At 40.9% G+C, this 23,265-nt stretch overlaps 1 protein-coding gene across 7 annotated transcripts in view; it reads left to right on the top strand.

Annotated features, from left to right (window-relative positions):
* The window catches only part of PAK5 (p21 (RAC1) activated kinase 5), a 322,934-nt gene that overhangs the window by 24,116 nt on the left and 275,553 nt on the right, over nt 1-23,265 (top strand). For 3 of the 7 annotated variants that reach the window (XM_040447684.1, XM_040447682.1, XM_040447681.1), the window contains one exon: nt 7,431-7,577. The gene's annotated coding sequence lies outside the window, so the exon portion shown is untranslated. Of the gene's footprint in view, nt 1-5,270; nt 5,506-7,430; nt 7,578-8,278; nt 8,780-23,265 lie in introns of those variants that run through there. The other 4 variants (XM_040447680.1, XM_040447683.1, XM_040447685.1 and 1 more) reach the window with 3 other exon arrangements.

The raw sequence follows: 23,265 nt of genomic DNA, 5'->3' as shown, positions 1-23,265 counted from the left end.
TATTTTATTTTATTTTATTTTATTTTATTTTATTTTATTTTATTTTATTATTTTATTGTTTAAAAAATTATTATGTTTATTTATTTTTGAGAGAGAGAGAGACAGTGTGTGAGTAGGGGATGGGCACAGAGAGAGGGAGACATAGAATCCGAAGCAGGCTCTAGGCTCTGAGCTATCAGCACAGAGCCTGATGTGGGGCTGGAACTTATCAACCGTGAGATCATGACCCGAGCCAAAGTCAGATGCTTAACCAACTGACCCACCCAGGTGCCTGGGGAAAATGGTGTTTTAAAGATGCAAACATAATTAGGTCATCTGCTTTGTTTCATTTTGTTTTTATTGTGGTAAAATATACACAACATAAAACCAGTTTAATCATTTTTAAGTGTGCAGTTCAGTGGCATTAAGTATACTTATCTTCTTTTGCATCCATAACCAGTATCCACATCTGGAACTTTTTTCTTACCCCACACAGGAATAACTACCTGTCCCATTCCTTACCTTAGCTCTGCTAAATACTATTCTACTGTCTGTCTCTGTGAATTTAGCTGTTGTATATACCTCATTTAAGTGGAACCACACACTATTTGTCCTTTTGTGTCAAATGTCTTCATTCAACATTTGCATAATGTCTTCAAAGTTCATCCATATTGTAGCATGCATGTATCCACATTTCATTCCTTTTCAAAGGAAAATATTCTATTGTGAGTATATATCATATTAGTTTTTCCATTCATCTGTCAGTGGATGTTTTGTTTTTCACCTCTTGACTATAAGCCATGCTGTTGTGATTATTGATGTAAAAATACCTGTTTAAGTCCCTGTTTTCAATTATTTGGGTGTAGATCCAGAAGTGGAATTGCAGGATTCTATGGTAATTCTATGTTCAATTTTCTTAAGAACTGCCATACTATTTTCCACAGTGGCTGAACCATTTTATATTTCCATCAGCAGTGCACAAGGTTCCCAATTTCTCCATGTCCTTGCCAACATATGTTCTCTGTATTTTTTATACACACATGAAATTATTTATTTATTTATTGCCATCCTAATGGGTGTGAGATAGCATCTCACTCAGGTTTTGATTTGCATTTCCCTGACTGAGATAATGAGCTTCTTTTCATGTACTTATTGGCCATTGTATATCTTTTTTGGACATATATCTACTCAAGTGTTCTTATGTTGTCTTGTAAAAGTTTTATAGCTTTTAGCTCTTATATTTACCTTTTTGACCCATTTTAATTTAATTTCTGTATATGGTGGAAGGTAAGCATCCAACTTGATTCTTTTGTAAGTAGATATCCAGTTTCCCCAACACCATTTGAAAAGACTGTTCTTTCCCCCTTAAATGATCTTGGCATCTATGTCAAAAATCATTTGACCATATATGTGAGGGTGTATTTCCAGGTTCTCTATTCTATTCCATTGGTCTTTATATCGGTCTTTATGCCAGTACCACACTCTTTTGGTTACTGCAACTTTGTAGGAAGTTTTGAAATCAGGAAGTGTGAGTCCTCCAGCTTTGTTCTTCTTTTTAAAGATCGTTTTGACCGTTTGGGTCCTCTGAGATTCCATATGAAATTTAGGATAAATTTTAGCATAGTTTTCATACCAGGGTAACACTGGCTTCATAAAATAAGTTAGGGATTGCTTTCTACTCTTCTATTTTCTAAAGGAGATTGTGTGAAAGAGGTGTTAACTCTTCTCTTATATTTGGTAGTTTCTTCAATGAAACCATCTGGATCTGGAGATTTCTTTCAGGAGAGCTTTTTAATTATGAATTCAATTTTTGTTAATGGTTATATTCATAAAATATTGATTTTTTTGAAAACTATTCTGATTATGTATTTCATCTTAGTTGAGTTTTTGGTAGTGTGTGGTTCTGAGATATTGTCCATTTCTTTTAAGTTGTTGAATTTATGAATATAAAGATGTTCAAAGCATTTGTTTACTATCCTTTTAATGGTTGTAGAGTCTGTAGTTACATCTCTTCTTTCATTCATGATACTGGTGATTTGTGTTCTCTCTTTGCTTTTGTCTAAATGAATCATTTTAATCCAGGTTGATTTTAAATATCTATTTTCATTCAATTTGTATATTCTGTAATGTTTTACTGTATCACAAAAGGTATTATATTTTGAAATTTTTTGAAAAGAATGATGACTTATTTTTGAAATACATACATTCATTATTAAAAATTTCAAGCAATTCTGGGGTGCCTGGGTGGCTCAGTCAGCTGACCATCGGACTCTTGATTTCAGCTCAGGTCATGATTCCGGGATTATGAGATTGAGTCCTGAGTTGGGCTTCGTGCTGAGCAGGGAGCCTTCTTGGGATCTCATTCTCAATCTCTTTATATCTCTCCCTCGACCCTGCTTGAGTGTTTGCTCTCTAAAATAATTTTTTTTTTAAAAAAGCAAAAAAAAAAAAAATTCAAGCAATTCTAAAAAATGTAAAAAAGACAGTAAACAATCAACCAATCTTTCTATCAGAAATATTCCTTGGTTTATAATATTCCACAAATCTTCCTATAGAGAGAGAAATAGGAGTGTAAGGTTATAATTAAAATAAACTAAAAGGCATGATTTTTCATATATGGGTGGTACCATACGTGTAATTTTAAAACTATATTATATTTAATCTTACTAAAATTAAATTTAAAAATAAAAGGAAAAAAGCTAAGATGTTCCTGCAGTGTTTTCTAAATGTCAGAAAAAAATGTTAATTTCACAGAAAAATGTTATTTTCATAGGAGAAATTTTCTAAGCTATTCCTTTATTTTATTTTTTTTTTCAACGTTTATTTATTTTTGGGACAGAGAGAGACAGAGCATGAATGGGGGAGGGGCAGAGAGAGAGGGAGACACAGAATCGGAAACAGGCTCCAGGCTCCGAGCCATCAGCCCAGAGCCCGACGCGGGGCTCGAACTCACGGACCGGGAGATCGTGACCTGGCTGAAGTCGGACGCTTAACCGACTGCACCACCCAGGCGCCCCTAAGCTATTCCTTTAAAGATAAGAAAAAAAGACTAAAAAAGTATATGAAGCATATATAACTATACACTTCAACATGAATAATATCCATTGACTTCTTGCCAAGGAAAATGAGGAAACTATTGTACTTAAACCTCCTCATAACTCCCTTCTTTCTACCTTCAGAATTTAGTAAATTTCACAAAAATATTAATATGGTCAAGGTTTACAATATTTATGTTCTATTTTAAAGCTCCCAAACACATAATTTTTAGTCTCAAATTTATTTAAAAATAGGTATAATGATTATTATCACATTTGACCATAGCTCCACCATTCTTGAGATTTTTTACTTTTTTATTTTTAAGTAGGCCTCACACCCAGCGTGGAGCACTGGGGCCAGACCCTGAGATCAAGACCTGAGCTGAGAGCAAGAGTGAGGTAGGTGCTTCACCGACTGAGTCACTCAGGCATCCCTTTAGATTTAGATCTGTTTTTTTTTAATTTATCTCTTGGGTGAATTTCATGATCAAAAAGAATTTTGTTTAAAGGTTTACATACATGCACTATATATCTTGATCCATTGTTTGACAACAATTAACTACTGACTTGAAAAGCTGAAGAACAGGGGCGCCTGGGTGGCGCAGTCGGTTAAGCGTCCGACTTCAGCCAGGTCATGATCTCCCGGTCCGTGAGTTCGAGCCCCGCGTCAGGCTCTGGGCTGATGGCTTGGAGCCTGGAGCCTGTTTCCGATTCTGTGTCTCCCTCTCTCTCTGCCCCTCCCCCGTCCATGCTCTGTCTCTGTCTGTCCCATAAATAAATAAAAACGTTGAAAAAAAAAAAAGCTGAAGAATAGCCTGGCTAGGCAAAATAGACACCCTTGGGTCACTGTTTCTTTTTCTCAGAACATTCCCCCAGGCACTGTATGATGCTGTGAAGCAATCTAAAGACAGCTTTTCTCTTCCTTGTATGTAAATTGCCTTTTATGCCTGGAAGCACCACGGATTACTTGTCTTTGAAATTCTATAACTTCATCAGAGTACATTTCAAATGTATCCTTTTGTTCAGAAGACTTAAGACTCCTTATTTCAGGAAATTAGCTTCTATTATATCTTTGATTAATTTTTCTATTTCATTTTATTCTGCTTTTCGTTTTCTGGTTTTTCATAGCATAGGTTGTAAAAAGTGGTTTATATGCTAGTAAATGAAAACAAGTAAACAAAAACCTTTGATTTGTACTGTTTATCAATTTATGTGCAGTAAAAACTCCTACAATGGTGGATTTCAAGCTATCAGTGTTGTTACTATAAATGAAATTAGGAGCTCTTGCAAGCTGGTGCAAGCCTGTATGTGTACATGTGTTGGATCTCCTTTGTTTGACTTCCATATAATTTTCCTATGATTGGTTTTATACTTTTTTTTTTTTTTTAGTAGCTAAGTTCTGTCTGTCACAGGGTTTCAGTTGTGTTTAGTCTCATTTCCTATTCTTTTACCTCTTGAATGCCTTAATGACTTCCTTCCCCAAGCCCTGAAACTCTGCCAGGGTCCCTTTCATTTCTGGTCATGTTGTTTCTTCTTTAAATCCTTGTATTGCTTCAAAAAATTTTTTTTGTTAGATCATATAATCTTTAATTTTTTAGAATGTTGGAGAATTTTTTTTAATGTTTATTTATTTATTTTGAGAGAGAGAGAGAGAGAGAGAGAGAGCATATGAGCAGGGGAGGGGCAGAGAGAGAGAGAATCTTAAGCAGGCTCCATGCCTTGTGGAGCTCAATCCCAAGATGGTGAGATCATGACCTGAGCTGAAATCAGGAGTCAGACGCTTAACTGACTGAACCACCCAGGTGCCTCTGGAGAAATTTTTATCTGATCTTTTGCTGTTTCCTGAGGGTTAATCTCCTTCAGGTGAACATTTCTCTTACGCTTTTTGTTTATATTCCTTGAAACATTCATTTCTACCCCCTGTTCTCCCTCCGCTGTTATCTAAGCATGTGTCCTCTTTCTGGAGTCTATGCTGGTTCCATTATAACTGTGATTCCTCTTTGAGGGATTCCAGCTATTTACTGATGAATGGCATAGATGACAATGGAGAGTAAGCTGGGGTAGTCTGAACCTAGATTCCAGGGTGTGGTCTCAAACATCCCTCTCAACCAATCTACCAAGTTCTCTAACCCTCAGGCACATCTTCTCACAGTTTTTTTGTATTAACAAGGTTGGTTGAGATTAGTTTCTCATGAAATAGTCACTAGTAGGTAGCTTTGTTATAGAAAAATAACATTTTTAGTGAATATTTAATACAGACTCTGACAGTGGATAAAATCATGTCTTAAATGTTAGAGAATGAATACATGTCAGCACAAGAGATCATAGTTAATAATTTCATATACAAAAAAAATGTGTGGAGCCAGATACCTAAATAGAAAGTGTACTGTTGGTTTGTAAACTCAGGAGCTTCCCGGATGAAATCTGAAACTGGCCCCCATACACAGAGGGCAAGGAGAGAATGAAGAAGGAGGCCATCCCAGAACAGCAGGTGGCAATCTTTTTTTTTAATTTTAATTTTTTGTTAAATTTTAATGTTTATTTTTGAGAGAGAGAGAGAGGGAGGGAGAGATGAGTGGGGGAGGGGCAGAGAGACACAGAATCTGAAGCAGGCTCCAGGCTCTGAGCTGTCAGCAGAGTCCCATGTGGGGCTCCAACTCGCCAACCATGAGACCATGAGCTGAGCTGAAATCGGACGTTTAACCAACTGAGCCACACAGGTGCCCTGTCATGTGGCAATCTTAATAAGCAAGGGGATTTACAGGTATGGCTTATCTTAGCCCAAGATGAGCAGATCTCCACTCCTACCCATCAGAATCTTAGAAGTTTACAGAGGTATTACCTAGGTTAAATCACATATTCAGCAGATGGATTACCAACAGTGTGTTACCCTCTAAGGTTGTGTCGTTGAAACTGGCTCTTACTGTGGGAATCGTGGGCTGAATGTGCCTTCCAAGGACAGGGGAGGGGGTGAGGAGTCTCTGCCCAGGTCCAGATTGTGGGTCAGTCAGAAGTCAAATCCTCTTGATGACCTCCTCCAACAATTCCCAATTACTAATTATATGTTATTTTCCAAATTTTAAATATCTGAGCCATGGGGAAAGTCTATTATTTGTTTAAAAATAAAGGTTTTGAATCCCTCTGACAAATTGGTACAGTCCTACCTTGTATATTCAAAAGTGATGTCTTTGATAAATGTATTAGTGTGGTGGACAAAGTAATGTTTTGCTCAGATCCCCCTTAAGTGAGGGACCTGTTACCCCAGCTGCAGGAACTACTGCTGGCAGATGGCCTTCAGTGGTTTTCTCCTTTAGGGACAGCCTCAGCTTCAGAGGGCTGCCTTCTTTCAAGTTCATGCCCCTTCCAATGCAGCCAAATGATTAATATTAGTATATAAAGGACTGGACAACTCATACCAACTCGAGACAACTCTGAAGGGTCATCCTAGCTCCAGAGATCCCTGGAGGGCTGGCCAAGACTGTCACCAGCCTACAGCCTAACTTGACTTCTACCTCTGTCTACTCCTACTTCCTGTATCTCCCAGTCACATGTGTTGGTCCTTAATGAACACCCAGCCTGCTAAACTCTCAATAAATGACATTATATAAAAAGAAACTCTCTAGGTCTTGATGCACTGCAGTATGTACAGAAATAGTATTATTATTCACTTATAAAGTTTAGCTTGCATAACTCCTAAATGAATTTGAGGCAACTAACAATAATCATAGTATTCAACCAATTGAAACAACTATGCAAATGCAAGCTTTGTGTTTAACAGGTGAGACTTTTTTCCTGTGATTGAAGTGCAGTATTTCCAAGCAAAATTCTAATGGCTACCAATCACAAATAAACTACACCTCTATAAAATTATTTTCTAGCTTTTGCTTCTGTGCAAGCACACATACAAGAAGGTCAAAAATCGAAACTTTATGCAAATAATCGAGTGGTAGGTGGCTAGTTATGGCTACGTGTGTGGCTTAGACAATAAAGAGGTAGACTTAGAGACTACTACTCCTTTAAACAGAAAAACAAAGCATGATATACCAGGACATATTTCTCCTTTACACATGGGAGTACTGAGAGAGAAAAGTAACTATCCGTCTATCCTATGGTTCCTGTTTTGATACAGCAGCTAATACATTGAGGGTCCTGAATGAATGGAAAACAAGCAAGAGAGAAATGATATTTTACTATTAACTATAAAACTGTTTAAGAGTTACTGAGTATAATAGAATACTGATAGATATAAATCCTTATTTTGAATCTGCTATGCAGTTATGGAATCAGATACCCTATCACCAGCTCATGAAAATATTTTTGAGGCAGCTAAAAACAGACAAGGGTAGAACTTCTTCATTTCCAAGGTTGAAAACTCATAACTGGTTTTTGTTAATGTCTCTCTCTCTCTCACTACAGCATGAGCAGTGAATATTATTGACAGTGCTGGAGACTCCGGAGGTTGGGAAGAGAGTGGACAACTAGGGGATTTAATATGAACCACGGGATATCATCGCAAGCTTCAGCCCAAACATCACTCATCAGAAAGCCCTGTGTCATCCCTTGGTATATAAACATACTACTGTTATTATAATCTGTCAGTCTTCTTAATTGGGCAAGCCCGGCCTTACCATCGCATGTATAATACATTGGACACTTGGTTGTCCAGTCTGAGTTTTTAGCCCAGCTCAGGAGAGGCAGGGGACAGCCAAGGGAGGCTGGTTCAGACTTGAGTAGAGCAGCTCAAGTAGCAACTAGTTTGCTAGCCAACCAGCAAAACGAGCACGGAGAGGTCCAGGAACCCATGCTCCCCTAAGCCAGTTTCGGATGGGTGTTCAGAGCCCAGCCCTAGCGTGATGTCTTCCAGGGCAGCACAGCAACCCGGGGGGTGGGGAGTTGGGGAATCTTCCCTTACTAGCCGCCACATAATCTGTAGGCAGGAGGGACGTCTGTGGATGATACAGACCGTTTCTGGGCTGCCTAATTGAAGGATGGCCACACAGAGGTCACAGACCGGGGCTCCTCTAGATCCTTGCTACTCCGTGTGGTCAGAGGACCAGTGGCAACATCACTTGGGACCTTGTTTAGCCTGCAGAATCTCAGGCACCTGTCTGTACCAACTGAACCCATATTTGCATTTTAATCCTACCGCACATTTAAGTTTGAGAAACACAGGTCCAGGTGGTAGCAAGGAGGCTTGCGGAAGGATCTGCCTCTCAGCCCCGCCCCCTCCCCCGTCTTTGCTCTCCACCGGAGCAAAGCTCAGCCCCACATTGGTCTTGCACATTTCTGCGAACCCCGGGTGTGTGCGGAAGGGGCGTGCAGGAGGTACGCCGGCACGAGCAGAGGGCAACTGGGTGACTGGATTGGCGAAGGGCTGCTTTCTCTGGCTCGGGGCTCCTCAGCGTGTAGACACTCCCCCGACCCTTCCCCCCCCATCCGCCTCCAGCAGCTGCTACTGCCTGCCTCCCGCCGGCTGCCGCGAAAACCCGGAACAGCTGCGTGCGCTCGTGGAAAGTCCTCCTAGGGGCGAAGCAGGGCAGCTGGGCATGCTCAGTAGCTGGGGGAGGCTTGGGTGGAGAGTAGAAAGCCGCGGCTCTGCCTCCCACCCCCTCCCTCTGGCCCCCGCCCCCCTTGCCCCTACCCAGCCCGTAGTAGTTGCCCGGCGTGCGCCCGCGGAGACCGGGAACATGGCGCTCCGAGCGGTGTAGCAGCCGCGGAGGAGAAGCGGAGGAGGCGCCGCCGCTGCGCTGACAGCCAGCCACCAGGTAGGCAGGCGCGCCTGGCGGGGCTGCCTGGGTGGGTAGCGGCGCGGGGAGGGGCGCTAGCGTGGATGCGCACTGCTGGGACCCCGGGCATCTCGCTTCGCCGGCAGGATGCGAAGGGGATATCTGACAGCGCGCAATTGTGCATCGCCTAGGAGATGCCAGAGGCTGGGGACCGGCTGGCTGGAGGGCAGGGATTCGGGGACCGCCCCCACCCCCCATGCGCTGCCACCCAGCCTGGGCTCTCTACGGGTCAAATAAAGGATAGTTCCTTTCTGCTGGGCGAGAGGGCGCCGGGGGAGATCCGCGGATACCAGTTCTGGGAGTGCGCTGGTCCCCCGGACGGCTCGCAAGCCCAGCACCGGTTCTTTGTGTGTACAGCCACGCACGCCCAGGGGGGTGCCACGGTGCCTGCTTCTCCCTGGGAGTGTTGCACATATTGCCAGGGCAGGATTTCCGTATGGTTTTTGTCTCTTGGCAGGTGTGGACTGGAAGATGTAATAGCAGAGCCTTTATGGGGCTGTGTTTTCCTTTGTTACTTGCCTTGGTGTGCGTGTGCGTGTGTGTGCGCGCGTGGTGGGTTGTAATGGAGAGAGAGAGAGAGAACTTCTGCTCGTGGGCACGGGTGTGGGCAGAGCGTGGAAGAGGATCTCGGCTCCAAACTTGTAAAAATCGCGTGTGATGCCGGCCTCCTGGAGGGTTAACTTGAAAAGTCCAGACATCATCTGTGCCCGGTTTGGAGCAGAGGCGTGTTCGCCCCTCTTGAACCCATGTGTGTGTATTTGTAGCTTTAAACATGGGATGTGAGTCACTTCAACATTAGATAGCAGTTAAGGGAATGTGAAGCATTTGGGGCTATCTGTGGTGGTCTTTTTTTTTTTTTTTAAAGGTCAAATTAATAAATAGAGAAGTTGGCAGCAAGCCCAAGGAAAGTGTCATCGTTAATAGCTGATGACAGCTTCGAAGGCTAAATACACTTTTGGGGAAATCAGGAAACCTGGCATTCCACAGGGTTCCACCAAGAAATAGCCATAGGGTCTTAAGGAACTCCCAAAATCTCTTAGTGCAGCCGTTTTCTCTTCTGGGGTTTGGAGGTATGTAGACCCCCTCTCTCTTACCTGAGTCCAGATGGACACGACTCTTGAAAAGCCCCTCCCACACCAGAATTCCTATGAAACTGACACTCCAGAATAACAGCTGTGCCACCTTATACTTGCATATCTGTTATATTCAGCAGCACAACTCCCTGAGTTAGGGAGGGAAGGCAAATTTAGAATACGCTTTTATTTTTTACTCCAAGGATGGACATCTGTGACTATGAAGTTTAGAGACACTTTCTTCCGTACTTAGAGTATTTATTCTTATGGTCTCCTTAGGTGGCAAGAATGAGTCAGTAGCATCAAAACGAAATGGGGAGTGCTTGAGGAAAATGCATTTAAGTAAATTAAAGCTGTAAATGTCCAATCTGACAGTAATACCTTGACTTAGAATACATATGTGCAAAGCAGAAGCATTGCTAATGGAAGCAATATTGTTGATGGAAGTTTATTGATAGCATTGGTCTTAGAATACAATTTTTGTGTTCCTCTGGGACTAGGTACAGATTGATTATACTAGGTGTCTGCAAGTTGGTATTTTGTTAATAAATGTGAGTTTTAATTTCAGGCATTGAAAACCTAATTTGTCAGCTCCTCTCCTTCATCAGAGTTTGTTTCAGCACTGCAGGTGTGAGTGGCAGGTGTTCTGGGGTGTGGTATCATTTTGGTGATGAGACAGCTGAGTTTGAGCTCTGCCTCTGCCATTATTAGTTTTTTGATCTTGGGCAAGTTATTTAACTTTGTGGAGCCTCAGTTTCCTCCCCTGTAAAACAATCCTGGGAATAGAAAGACTTGTCTAAGTGGGAGAGTGTGTGGACTACTGGTAACATAAACCAACCAGGAAAATGGTGGGGACATTGGAAGAGGAAGGGAAATGGATATTTATTCAACCTATACTATGTGCTCTGTGTTACGCTAGTCAAGCCCAAATAAGTGATCTAACACTTCAACTATCAGTTTCTTAGGGCTGCCATAAAACAAATGTCCAAAAATGAGGTAGCTCAAAACAAAATTTATTCTCTCACAGTGCTGGAGGCTGAAAGTCCATAATCAAGGTGTAGACAGGTCTGTGCTCTGGCTGAAGCCTCTAGGGGAAGATCGTTTCTTGCCTTTTTTCTAGCTCTGGTGGCCCCAGGTGATCCTTGGCTTGTGACAACATAACTCCAATTTCCTGCCTCCATCCTCATGTGGCAAAGTTCCCCCTTCTTATAAGGACACCATTCATACTGAATTAAGGTCCACTGTAATTCAGTATGACCTCATCTCGATTATATCTGCAAAGACCCTATTTCCAAATAAGGTTCACATTTGTAGGTTCTGGTTAGGTGTGAATTTGGGGGAGACACTATTCAGCCCAGTATGCCAGCATCCCTATGATCTGTGTTTAATGACATGATTATTTCTGCATATGAGCAGAAGATAAAGATAGAGTATTGTGGGTTCAGAAAAGACTTTAAAAGTTATTTAATACAGCTGACATATTTGTGGCTTCCCAAACATGGTAGGGAAGAGCAGCATTTAGAGATACTAGACAAATGTCACTAATCTGGAAACCCAGATAATCTAGGATCTCAGTCTTCCACAGGTAATCTGCCTGACGTGCCCTGTCCCAAAAGGGTTTGTTAATGTCGCCTTCCTCTCTTTTGCTACCCGACCAACACAATGCAAACAAACAACAGAAAATCAAATTAAACAACCAAAATAACAAAAGCGACAGAAACACCCCAATATTAACACCTTTCTAATTTTTCTAATTTTTGTAGAAGACACTACTGTACATGGAATTGCTTTAGCCAGAAACTCAAGAATCATCTTTTGACACCTTAATTCCTTGTGCCCTCCATATCCAAAACCATCACAAAATTTTATAAATTTCTCCATGTATCTCTTGGTAGACTCTCCCTTCCATCTGTACCACACCACACTATGAATCCTCAAGTTGTCTTCCCGTACTGGATCACTGGCATAACTTTCTAGCAAGACCCGTGGCTCCTTGCTTGGCTCTTCCAGTCATTCTTCTAGAATAGATAGGATCATGTCAATTCCTTGCATATAATGCCTCTACATACCTGAGGTGGGTTCCAGAGACTGAGCCTTGGGCACTTGGCCAGCCTCATCTTGGGCATCTCCTTCTCTCGCTGCTGTTACACTGACCTCCTGTCTGTCGAATTTCCCAAGAACTTCCCCTACACCTTGCTGGTACAAACTGTACTTGTCCTTTGGGCCTCCTTGATCTCCCTTTCCCAGCAGCCCAATTCTCTTATCAGCCTTTTAATTTTCTTCCATAGCACTTACCTCAATTTACAGTTTCCTATTCATTTGTTTGACTATTGAATGTCTGTGAATTCCGTGATGGCCATTTGTTTTGTGTCTTGCATGTAGAAGATGATCAACAATGGCAAATGAGTGAAGAAATGAAAACTCTCATAGCATTTTTCTGTGCCAACTTAAAGATCTGATTTTTTAGAAACTTTTTTTTTCCCCACTAACTTGTATAAAAAGAGCAATTGAGAAACTCATTCTGACTGGAAAAGAGGAGTATTCTTGGCTTTAACAAATGCATCTTCTAAGAATTGGTTTTAAGCGAGCAGTTAAGAATTGAGTCAAAATATTTTCTGCCAACTGAGGTCTTTGTAAAAACCTATCAGTCAGCAAACATTTCACAAATATCTATTGGACATTTGTATTTGTCATGGTAGGCCCTAGAGGGTACAATGGAGAACTAGACTTTTAGCCTTCTAGAGATTAAAAATAAACAGTAAATAATAATTGCAGTAATATTTATTGGGCTTCTGTTCTATGCCAGGTTCTCCTCCGTCCCTGTCCCTACTGGTTACTATAGATAGCCCTCCAGTCTCTCCTAGTAACACAGAATCCAAATCAAATGCACAACAAATACTTCATGAGCTAATAATTAGTAGGTGCTTTTAGCCCGATCTTTTAAAATAGGAAACTTCTGCTTATGGGGGGTGGGGGGAAGGAATCTGCTCATATACAGAAGAGCTTGCAACTGCTTTGTGAATATAGCCAGGTGGGTCCTGTTCTACTTTGCAGAGCATCAGCCTATTGTCTCTGGGGTTAAAATAAGAGCCAAGTTACTCTTTTATACAGGAGCGAGTTCCTGGTGTGTTTGTCTTCCACAGTTGTCAAAATTCTTAACTGGCAGCTGAATTGTTTTATTCTGTTTAATCCAAGTGAGAAGTAATGTAATGTCTCATTCAGGGCACTTTTGGGTAGTCCTGAAAAGCAAGACTCAGTACCCCAGGAAAATGAATGTGGTGGAATGCAGGAATACAGGATTACATTTGGATTTCTTGGATGGCCTCGATTTCTTGTAATTTCATTTCATGAATGGTAATTTTTTTAAAAGCAAATAAAAACATTTAATGCACGTTTTTTTTTAAAAAAGTTTATTTTTGAAAAAGAGAGGGGGCGGGTGGGAGGGGCAGAGAGGAGAGAAAGAATCCCAAGCAGGCTTTGTGCTGTCAGTGCAGTGCCCCACATTGGCTGAACTCATGAAGCCTGAGTTCATGACATGAGCTGAAATCAAGAGGCAGATATTTCACAGACTGAGCCACCCAGGTGCCCCTTAATGCATATGTTTGAGTATAACTTTTCACCTAAGTAACAGAAATCAGACATTGTGTCTTGATTTCGTTTAAAAGTGATGGATACACAGGGGTGCCTGGGTGGCTGAGCCAACTTTGGCTCAGGTCATGATCTCGGTCAGTGGGTTCGAGTTTCTTGTCAGGCTCTGTAGAGCTTGGAGCCTAGAGCCTGCTTCAGATTTTGTCTCTCCCTCTCCCTCTCTCACACTCTGTCTCTCTTGCTCTCGAAAATAAATAAACATTAAAAATTTTGAAATAAAGTGATAGATACACAATTGAGTCTAAAGGAACTAATAAGATATTTCAGTAAGGTGGTTAGTTATAATGTACACATTTAAAAATCAAGCTAGGGGCACCTGGGTGGTTCAGTTGATTAAGCATTTGACTCTTGATTTCAGCTCAGGTCGTGATCTCCTGATTAGTGGGATCGAGCCCAGAGTCGGGATCCTAGCTGACTATTGAGCCTGCCTGGAATTCTCTATCTCCTGCTCTCTCTGTTCCTCCCCTGCTGGCATGCAGTCTCTTTTTCAGAATAAATAAACTTAAAAAAAAAATTAATGGCGACCCCAAAATGCCAGTATTTACCAGCTAAGAAATGCAATAGAAAATGATTTTGCTCATGAATCCACAAAAATATAAATTTACCTAAGAAGAATAGAAAATGTACATAACATACTTGGGAATAATAAGTGTCTAAAAACTTGTGTAGAAAGCTGTAAAATTTTACTCAAACACATAAACACATGAAAACATGCCTTATTCTTGGGGTAGAAAGATGGATATTCTGAAATGGCTGTTTTTCCACAATCAAGTATATAGTTTTATTGCTTTGGGGTTTGGGAAAATTTGACAAAATGATTCTAACATCAATCCAGAAGAATTACTGTGTGATTATACTCAAGAAAATCTTGCTAAAGAATATATGTGGGAGTGGATTGCCCTTACAGAAATAAAAATAAATCTGGTCATCGAACTCCATTGGAGCCATGTAGTACTGGTGTGAGAATCAATAGATATAGCTCACTGGAATAGCATAGCCTGGAAGCCATCTCAGGTAGTTTCTGGAAACAAGTACAATGGATAAAGCATTTTGAAAAGCGAGAAGCATTAGACAAAATCAAGAAGCTACACCAAATAGGTAGAAAACTTTGAACTAAGACCCTCTTTATATGACTCACTAGACTAAATTCCAAATATATTGGAAAGTTTATCGGTCAGGTGAGAAACAAAGCTAGAAGAAGATATTTAACAATTAATGCAAAGAATCACAGCAAAAGATACCTTTGAGTATATTTTAAGCTTTCGTATGCAAAAAGACCCTGTTTAAAGCAGAAAATAATCATGGAGAAAAATACTGACACCAAGCATGACAGAACAGTTAATAGAATAATTGCACTGAAGAACTCTTGCATATCAGTAAGTAGAAAATAACACCCCAATAGAATTGTTCAATTATCTGAATAAATGATTTGGAAGGATGAGATAAAAAGGCTAATACACATATTTAATAAATATTCTTACTATTAACCACAGAAATGCAAATTAAAACAAAAATGAGATGCCATGTTTCATGTATTAAGCAAATATATATATTTGCTAAATATATATTTGCTATACACACACACACACACATATATATATATATATATATATATATATATATATATATGAACTCAGTACCAGCAGGGATGCAGTGAGAGGACATTTTCATTACTGCTGGTGGGAGAATTACAGGATACAACCTTTCTGGAGGACAGTTAAAAGCTTTTGACAAATATTTTCAGAGTTCAAATGATTTGACACAACCATTTCTCTGGCTTTAATTTGAATTTTGGTCTTTGCTAAGGAATCAGATGCAGGCAAAAACAATAATAAAAAATTTAAATGCCCTTTAAAACTAAAACTTGGGGGCTGGTTAAAGGTATTTTAAGGTCCCCAAATAACACACATTACTTAAATATTAAGAGTGTTCATTTCAAAGATTATCTTTTTATTTTTTATTTTTTTTTATTTAAAAAAAATTTTTTTAATGTTTATTTATTTTTGAGACAGAGAGAGACAGAGCATGAACGGGGGAGGGGCAGAGAGAGAGGGAGACACAGAATCGGAAACAGGCTCCAGTCTCTGAGCCATCAGCCCAGAGCCTGACGCGGGGCTCGAACTCACGGACCGCGAGATCGTGACCTGGCTGAAGTCGGACGCTCAACCGACTGCGCCACCCAGGCGCCCCTCAAAGATTATCTTGAAACAACTTCAGTTTTAAGTGGAAATATATAAGCAAGCGCATAATGATACGTGTTTTGTGTAATGGAAATATCCTATAGGTAAAAACTGGAACAAAAAACAAAGTTAGGCCGTGTCTGATGGTAGCAATAGGGCTTTGCTTTTGTCTTTTATTTATATATTTACGACTTAAAAAAAATTAATAACATTGTCTTATGAATCAGAAAAAAAAACCCCATTATTTTATAAATATGATAGTGATACACATTCAGGTTATAATTATTCATTTATGTAACACATATTCATTGATTATCTCTGTGTCAGGAGCTCTGCCAAGTGTATCAGCAATGACTCTTAGTTTGCATGCAAATGAAAGAAGCTGTCTAACTTGAGCAAAAAGAATTTACTAGAAGGTTATCAGATAGCTAAAAGAATTGCCAGGAAGGAGGGGCGGTGTGGTGGGGGACAAAAACAACAACAGAAAAACAGGCTTGGAAGCAAACCAGAACCTAGCCACCTCCAGGCCGTAAATACCAGGGACTTAGAGAGGCAGGCTCTAGCCTAGAATAGCTTGCTTGGGGCTGGGACAGTCTGCCAGTAGTTATACTGGGATGCTGTTTTCTCCTGGAGTCAGCAGTGACTTGTCCTGAAGAGCGTGGCTTCTCAGACTTCGTCTTTGTGGCTGGACAGGATTTTTGGAGGGGACGTTGCATTCTCAGGTTAGATAAGAACCAGTGGGAGGATTATCCAAAGCAGGCAGTTTAGCAGCAGCAACAAGAGATATAGTTTGGAAATAGATGGGGCACCAACATGAGTCTAGAAAGTCCTATAGTAATGTTTGAGTTTGGTCCACCATGAATACTGCAGTCCCTGTTCAAATAGCTTGGCACATAATACCAAACATCCGTAGGGAAGTTGGTATTCTTCCTACAGTTCTAGGAAATGTCTGTGGCTATCTGGATAATTCAGTGCTCAGGTTCATGTTGCTTGTATAATTGTTTGTAAACTTTTCCCTGAGGAAAGACTTGCAAATGGCAGGGGAAGAAGGAAATTGTTCTTCAGTTGCACTAAAAAAACAGGACAGAGAAAATCTTAAATTACCCAGAGGGGTCCGACCCTGGACACTGCATGGCAAAGAGCTCAGTTGCTCTGTCCCCCAGCCTCTGTGCACCTGCATGGCCACCCGCCGGCTGCACCAAAGGGCCCATGTGCCACTTTGGCCCCCTCTGGGTCCTGCCATGCGAACCCAGGTCTTGGACTTAACTGCTCAAAAGGCTCCTGGGCCCAAGGGGTGCTGAGGAAAGACCGTTCGTGGGAGGTGCACCTGGAGCTCAGACAGGTGGGTGTTGTAGTCCACATACATGGTTCAGGGTGGAAAGAGCTAGGTGGCCGGGCAGGAAGCTGGTTCTCCTTACTTTGCTGGGTTCTGGAATTCAAGAAATCTGAATTTAAATCCGTCTTCTAGGTTGTTAGGAACATAGTTGTAAAGCTAGGCAGATAGAACATATTTAACAATTTTTAGCTTATTTATCATCTTTAAATATATGATAATTAAGACTCCGTTTGTGCTCTTGCTCCCTCAAATGTTAGGATCAGGCCTGCTCAGTTTACTTTTTTTTTCCTTAAAATTTTTTTTAATGTTTATTTTTGAGAGAGAATGAATACAAGTGGGGGAGGGGCAGAGAGAGGGAGACACAGAATCTAAAGCAGGCTCCAGGCTCCAAGATGTCAGCACAGAACTTGATGTGGGGCTTGAGCCCACAAACCATTAGATCATGACCTGAGCCAAAGTCGGATGCTTAACCAACTGAGCCACCCAGGTGCCCTTCAGTTTACTGTTTTAGAAGGGTGATAGTTGTTCACACACACACACACACGCAATTAGCTACTTGTGCAACAACAACACAGATCATAAGAAAAGTAGATTGCACTCTTGTGATTATAGCTAACATTGAACAAGATGTTTTAAACCCTCATCCCAGTGTTTTACCTGTATATCTTAATCTTTATAAGAATCCTGTAAAATTCAAGGCAAAATATGCAGTTAGGGTAACTAAGAGGAGTCAAACTCTGGCTCATTGGAATCTGATGTCAGTAGATAAGAAAAGTTTTGTTTGGAGTCCTTGAACCTTCAATAATTTAAAAATCGCTGGATTAATCAACCCACTCTGATTCCAATCCTCTGATTCAGCATTTCTGTTCATGCAAATTTCCCCATGCAAAAGGAAAGTAAATGCATTGATGGCCTTGATGTGTACAGTATTATGATTGACTGAATGATCAAAAGCAAAAATCAATATCTGGTTCCTTGTGTAAGAAACAAATTTAACTTCTATTTTAAAACATATCAGTTATGGGATCCCCTTTGCCGGTTTCTAAGGGAATTAGCATTTATGTCACTGGCAATGAAGAATACCTTTTTTTTTTTTAATCACTCGTTCATAAATCTAAGCCTCCATTTCCCCACTGTCCAAGTGAATCAAGATGACTTTATCCAAACATTGGTTCCATTACTCTTTTAATAACAAGTTACGGAAGGAGGGAGGGAGGATGGATGTGAGCTCACTCCCTCATACCTTCAGTCTCAAATATAAATTTTAGGATAGTCAACAATTGTTAGCTTCACTTTTCAAGTTCAAGGTTGACATACTATTTAAGAAACTCTTTAGCTGTGTTCTGGATGGAACTTGAGCGCTTTGCTTCTAAGGATGGTCATTTGAATCATGCGAATAGATGTTTGTATAACACACTGATTTTCTAGCTAAGTTGTTCTTAACCATCAGCTGAGTTGCCCACCTGCCTAATTTAGCTGCACTGCAATTTACTGACCCAGGAAAAGAACTTCCTGGTACCGAAGAGTAGAAAACTTCACTTGTTTAAAAGGTTCTTCCCCCAATGTAGAGACAGTTGCTATGTGGGTATGATTTAATCTCTAAAAATACAAATAAACAGTGATGGAGGAGGGTCGGTTAAGGGAATAAAAATCTTAAACTGAATGTAGAGTTTTCTTTCTTGTCTAGGTTTTAGAGACATAGAAACAAATAGTAAAAGGAAATTTCTAATAATACTTGAGTAACAGCAATTCATGACTTGAGTTAGTTTGTTTTATCCCCTCAAATCCAAGGAGTCCCTAAATCTCATCAACTTAAAACTTTCTTGCATATGCCCTTCCCTGTCCCCATTGCCACTTCCCATAGCATCTCTCAATTAGACCTCATGTCAACCTCTTATTTGTTCTCTTTGTTTTCATTCCCACCCCAAAATGAACACCTGATCATCACCATTCATTGAAAACTTCCTACCCAGCTACCACTTCCCCCTGCCCCACCCCCTGAAATTTATTCTACATGGTTTTGGATTACCCTTCTGAAAGCAGTCATCACACTGTTTTATATAGGTGTTTTCTCACTTGGTTCCCTTCTTATGCTAGCCTGAGAACTCTTCCAAAGCAGGTAAGTTGTCTCTTGGTGTCTGTATCTCCAGACCCCAGCTTTATGAAGATGTATGTCAGGTCGTTAACAGATGTTTGTAGGGGGGGGGGAATGTTTGTGGATAAATGGACATTACTGAGACTAAAAAATGAGTCCAGATGCAAAAGGGCGATGCCATGGTTTAAAATTCTGGAATGGGTCCTAGCAATGGTCTAATTCATTTCCTTAATTAGCATGGGACTTTTTCCCCTTGCTTTCTATAAATATGAAAAACATGTGGAAGGAAAGATTAATACTTGGTTTCTGGTTAGAGACAAATTCTAATATTGGATATGGGTATAAAGCAGACCTTCTAAATACGTTGAAAAGAAAGTAATGAAGCAAACTGTAAGCTAAGAGCCAGCTTTCCAGTAATAGAGTAAATAAACGGAGCTTCTGAAAAAATGAGAATAATTATTTAGTTACAAGATTCAATTTCCACTTCTCTGTTGCCCCAAACCTGGTATGAATAGCACATGGTTGATGATGTGACCCCTGCTTGGATATTAGTTGCTTTTTACTTGGAAAGCTGGGGTTTTACTCACTTCTGCCCTGGTCTTTGGCACCACATGTTTCCATAGTAACGAATGCACTATAAAACGAGAAAAACCAGGAAGGCTTGGTGGGGAAATGGATGAAAGTAAGTGGTTCAAATAAGAGGTTCCCCAGTGTGGGACTGGGGGGTCATCAAGCTTCTGGTCACAGATATTTGTGGCAGGATGCCGAGAGAGAGAAGATACTAGGGTGATAACTGGAAGGGATTTTAAAGGCAGTATACGTATACACTCTTGACAGCAGTTACTGTGTTGATTTTAGCTTGGATTCCTGGGGAAGGGTACCTGCTGGGGAGGCTACCTGCATTGCCATATCAGCGGTCTATACTGGTTGAAAGAAACACTCAACACCACAGCCCACTACCGACTAGGAATCAGGAAACAACAACTGGAGACTTTTACTATCTGTGAAATATAGTTGAGCTGTCCTTTTAAAACTGGAAGGTGTAGGAGAACACTGTGAATTGGGTATTAAACATTTGACAGTGCTGATTTAGAGCAGAGTCTTGTGGCCTAGATATGTTCTGTTTGGCACCCAGAGTGTGAAATTTCCCCTAAAAATTCAGATCTCTTCACTTAAAAAAAAACCATATATACACAAATTCAAAATTTGGCAATAGTGTGTATTTTTATGGCACCCATCCACTGTGGCTGAGTAGTAGCTGCCTCCGCCATGGACCAGTAATGAATGGAGTCTTTGCCACAGTCTCCATCACTCCCTATCGGGTCCCATCAGGCTATTTCAATTGTTTATATTACCTTCTTGTTCCTTGAAGCCTTTTGAATTTGTCATCTTTGGATTACAGGAGAGGATTGCTCTAGGGTTTTGAATCATTCTTATACAATGTTCCTTTTTTTCCTAATATTTATTTGTTTTGAGACAGTGCAAGCATGAGCGGGGGAGGGACAGAGAGAGAGGGAGAGAGAGAATACCAACATTCTTCGTGCTGTCAGTGCAGAGCCCAACATGGGACTCAGTCCCAGGAACCATGAGATCATGATCTGGGCCGAAATCAAGAGTTGGCTGTTTAACCCACTGAGCCACCCAGATGCCCTGCCAATGTTCCTTCATAATCTCATTTCCTGAAAGTATAAGCCAATTTATTTAATAATTTAAATATAAGGCAATATATAGGTTTTAAATATAGGCAAAATATGAGGTTTTAGAAAGATGCATTTTTACAATTCCATCCAGAGGGAAAAAATCTTGAGCTAAGTCTCCTTAATATTTGGTGGGAATATGTGCATGGTTAGGCTTCAGCAACTCAACTTCTTCAGTATTTTTGCAATACTGGGTAATTATTAAAAACCTCATGTGTTCCATTTGAATTAAACCAAAATACAAAAGGAAATCATATGGTCTCAAGCTTGCTGGAGGTAGGGATTATCAAAGCTCAGAAGGATGCTATCATATTTCATATGATACTATCATCTGGAAAATATAAAACATTCAGAATGCAAATATGCCCATAGAAGTGAAGTAGAACCTTATAAATGATACACACTCTATAGAATAGCTGGAAGAATCTCAAAATCAATATTGGAATCACCCAGGGCAACTGAGAATAATGATATCACTGTACCTTAGTAAAAAGTAATGAAAAACAAATGAGATAGAAAATTCCAGTGTTGTCCCTAGGGTTACTATTTGCTTGAGATAGAAGAGTGAGACAAGACTTTAGAAAGTGGTTTCCCAGGTCTTTTCAGACCTCAACTTTATTTTAAACACAGAGCACGGCCTGCCTGTTGAAGAGGGTTTTCTTTTCTGCATAAACCAAGGTGTGCAATGTCACTGTAAAACAAAGACCTTTGGTTCTAAGTGGTAGGATTAAAATAAAGATAACTGGATCTATTAGGGTGGTGACTGCTTGCTTCTGTTTTGTTGTTTTTGACAGGCTAGATAAAAAAAAAAAAAATAGGATTAAAGTGTAAAGTTTAAAACTAGGATAAAAGTAGATACCACAGTGACCATTCCTAACTAGTCATTCATTTATTCAACAGACATGCATTGAGCACTGCTGTGTTTATAGAGGTGGCGCTTCAGTGAACGTAAATAAACATCTCTCATTTGCGGGGAGAAACAGTAAATAATCTAAGAAATAGATAGAATGTTGGAAGGTGATCTGAGCTTTGAAGAAACAGAGTGGGATAAAGAGGTTGGGAAGTGGGTGGCATGGTGGCAGGAAAGGGTGCAGGTTTCAATAAGGAGAGGCATTGTTGAGAAGTTGACATTGAAGGAGGGGAGGGACATGTAGATCTACCTTGTGATGCACATGAGACAACATCCTAACAGAGAGAACCTAGTGCACAGGCTCCAAGGTACAATGCCTACCTTGTGGGAGGAGGTAGAGGGAAGCCAGTGTGGCTGGGACAAAGTGAAGGAGGGGCAGAGCCAGCAGGGCCTGAGAGGCGGTGGTCAACAACATCTTAGCCTTTACTCTGAGCAAGATGTGGAATCACTGGAGAGATTTGAGCAGAGGATAGGATCTGACATATTTTACACAAGTCTCTTTGGCTTCCCTGTTGAGGAAAGTGTGAAAGTGGGGGGATTGATCAGGGGAACACTGCAATAATTCAGGCAAGACAGATGGTGATTTGACCAGACTTCTAGCCATGAAAGTAGGGAGTTGTGACCCAATTCTTCTATATTTTCAAGGTAGTGTTTCCTTAGGATTGGGTATGGGTTATGAGAGAGAGAGAGAGAGAGAGAGAGAGAGAGAGAGAGAGAGAGAAGTCAAGGATGACTTCAAGGCTTTTGACCTGAGCAACTAGCAGAATGAAATTGCCTTCACCGAAGGACTGTGGGAGAAGGAAGTTGCTGGGGGGAAATTAAGAGTTCAGTTTAAACAGTGGACATCTACTTTTTTTTTAATATTTATTTTTTTGAGAGAGCGTTAGCAGGGGAGGGACAGAGAGGGGGGCAGAGGATCTGAAGTGGGCTCTACGCTAATAGGCTGACAGCAGTGAGCCCTATGTGGGGCTCAAACTCATGAACTGCAAAATCATGACTTGAGCCAAAGTTGTTCACTCAACTGACTGAGCCACCCAGGTGTCCGGGGACAAGGGATGCCCACTTGGGATCCCAAGCGATGCTCACTTCTAGTGAAGATGTTGTGTTGTTTGCGAGTGTGGAGTTGAGGAGAAAAGTCTGGGCTGGAGGTAAAGATGATGACTTCACCAAAACAAGTAAGTTTAGCTAGAGAAGGAATCTAAGGGCCGAGTCCTGGAAGGTTCCCCAATTAAGAGTTTGGGTAGAAGTGGATCCAGTAGAACCAGCAGAGCCAGCTACTCTAGGATCTGCCCAATCACATATGTGGTGACTGAGTGGCTGCATGTTGGGATGGTGGGGCTGACTGGGTCATGTGATCTTCAGCAGGCTACCCTCAGCCTGTTCACCTGTCACCTGAGCAGGGCTCCAAGAGAAAAGGGAAGCACCCAGCCATCTGAAGGCCCAGACTGGGAACTGGTACACTGTCATTGTAGTCACGTTCTCTCAGTCAAAGCAAGTTTCAAGGCCAGCCCAGGTTTAAGGGGTAG

The sequence above is a fragment of the Herpailurus yagouaroundi genome, unplaced genomic scaffold, assembly GCF_014898765.1.
Source record: "Herpailurus yagouaroundi ecotype Mexico unplaced genomic scaffold, PumYag 196, whole genome shotgun sequence".
NCBI classification, from domain to species: domain Eukaryota; kingdom Metazoa; phylum Chordata; class Mammalia; order Carnivora; family Felidae; genus Herpailurus; species Herpailurus yagouaroundi.
The sequence above is the reverse complement of the archived record's forward strand: the minus strand, read 5'-3'. Positions and strand labels throughout refer to the sequence as shown.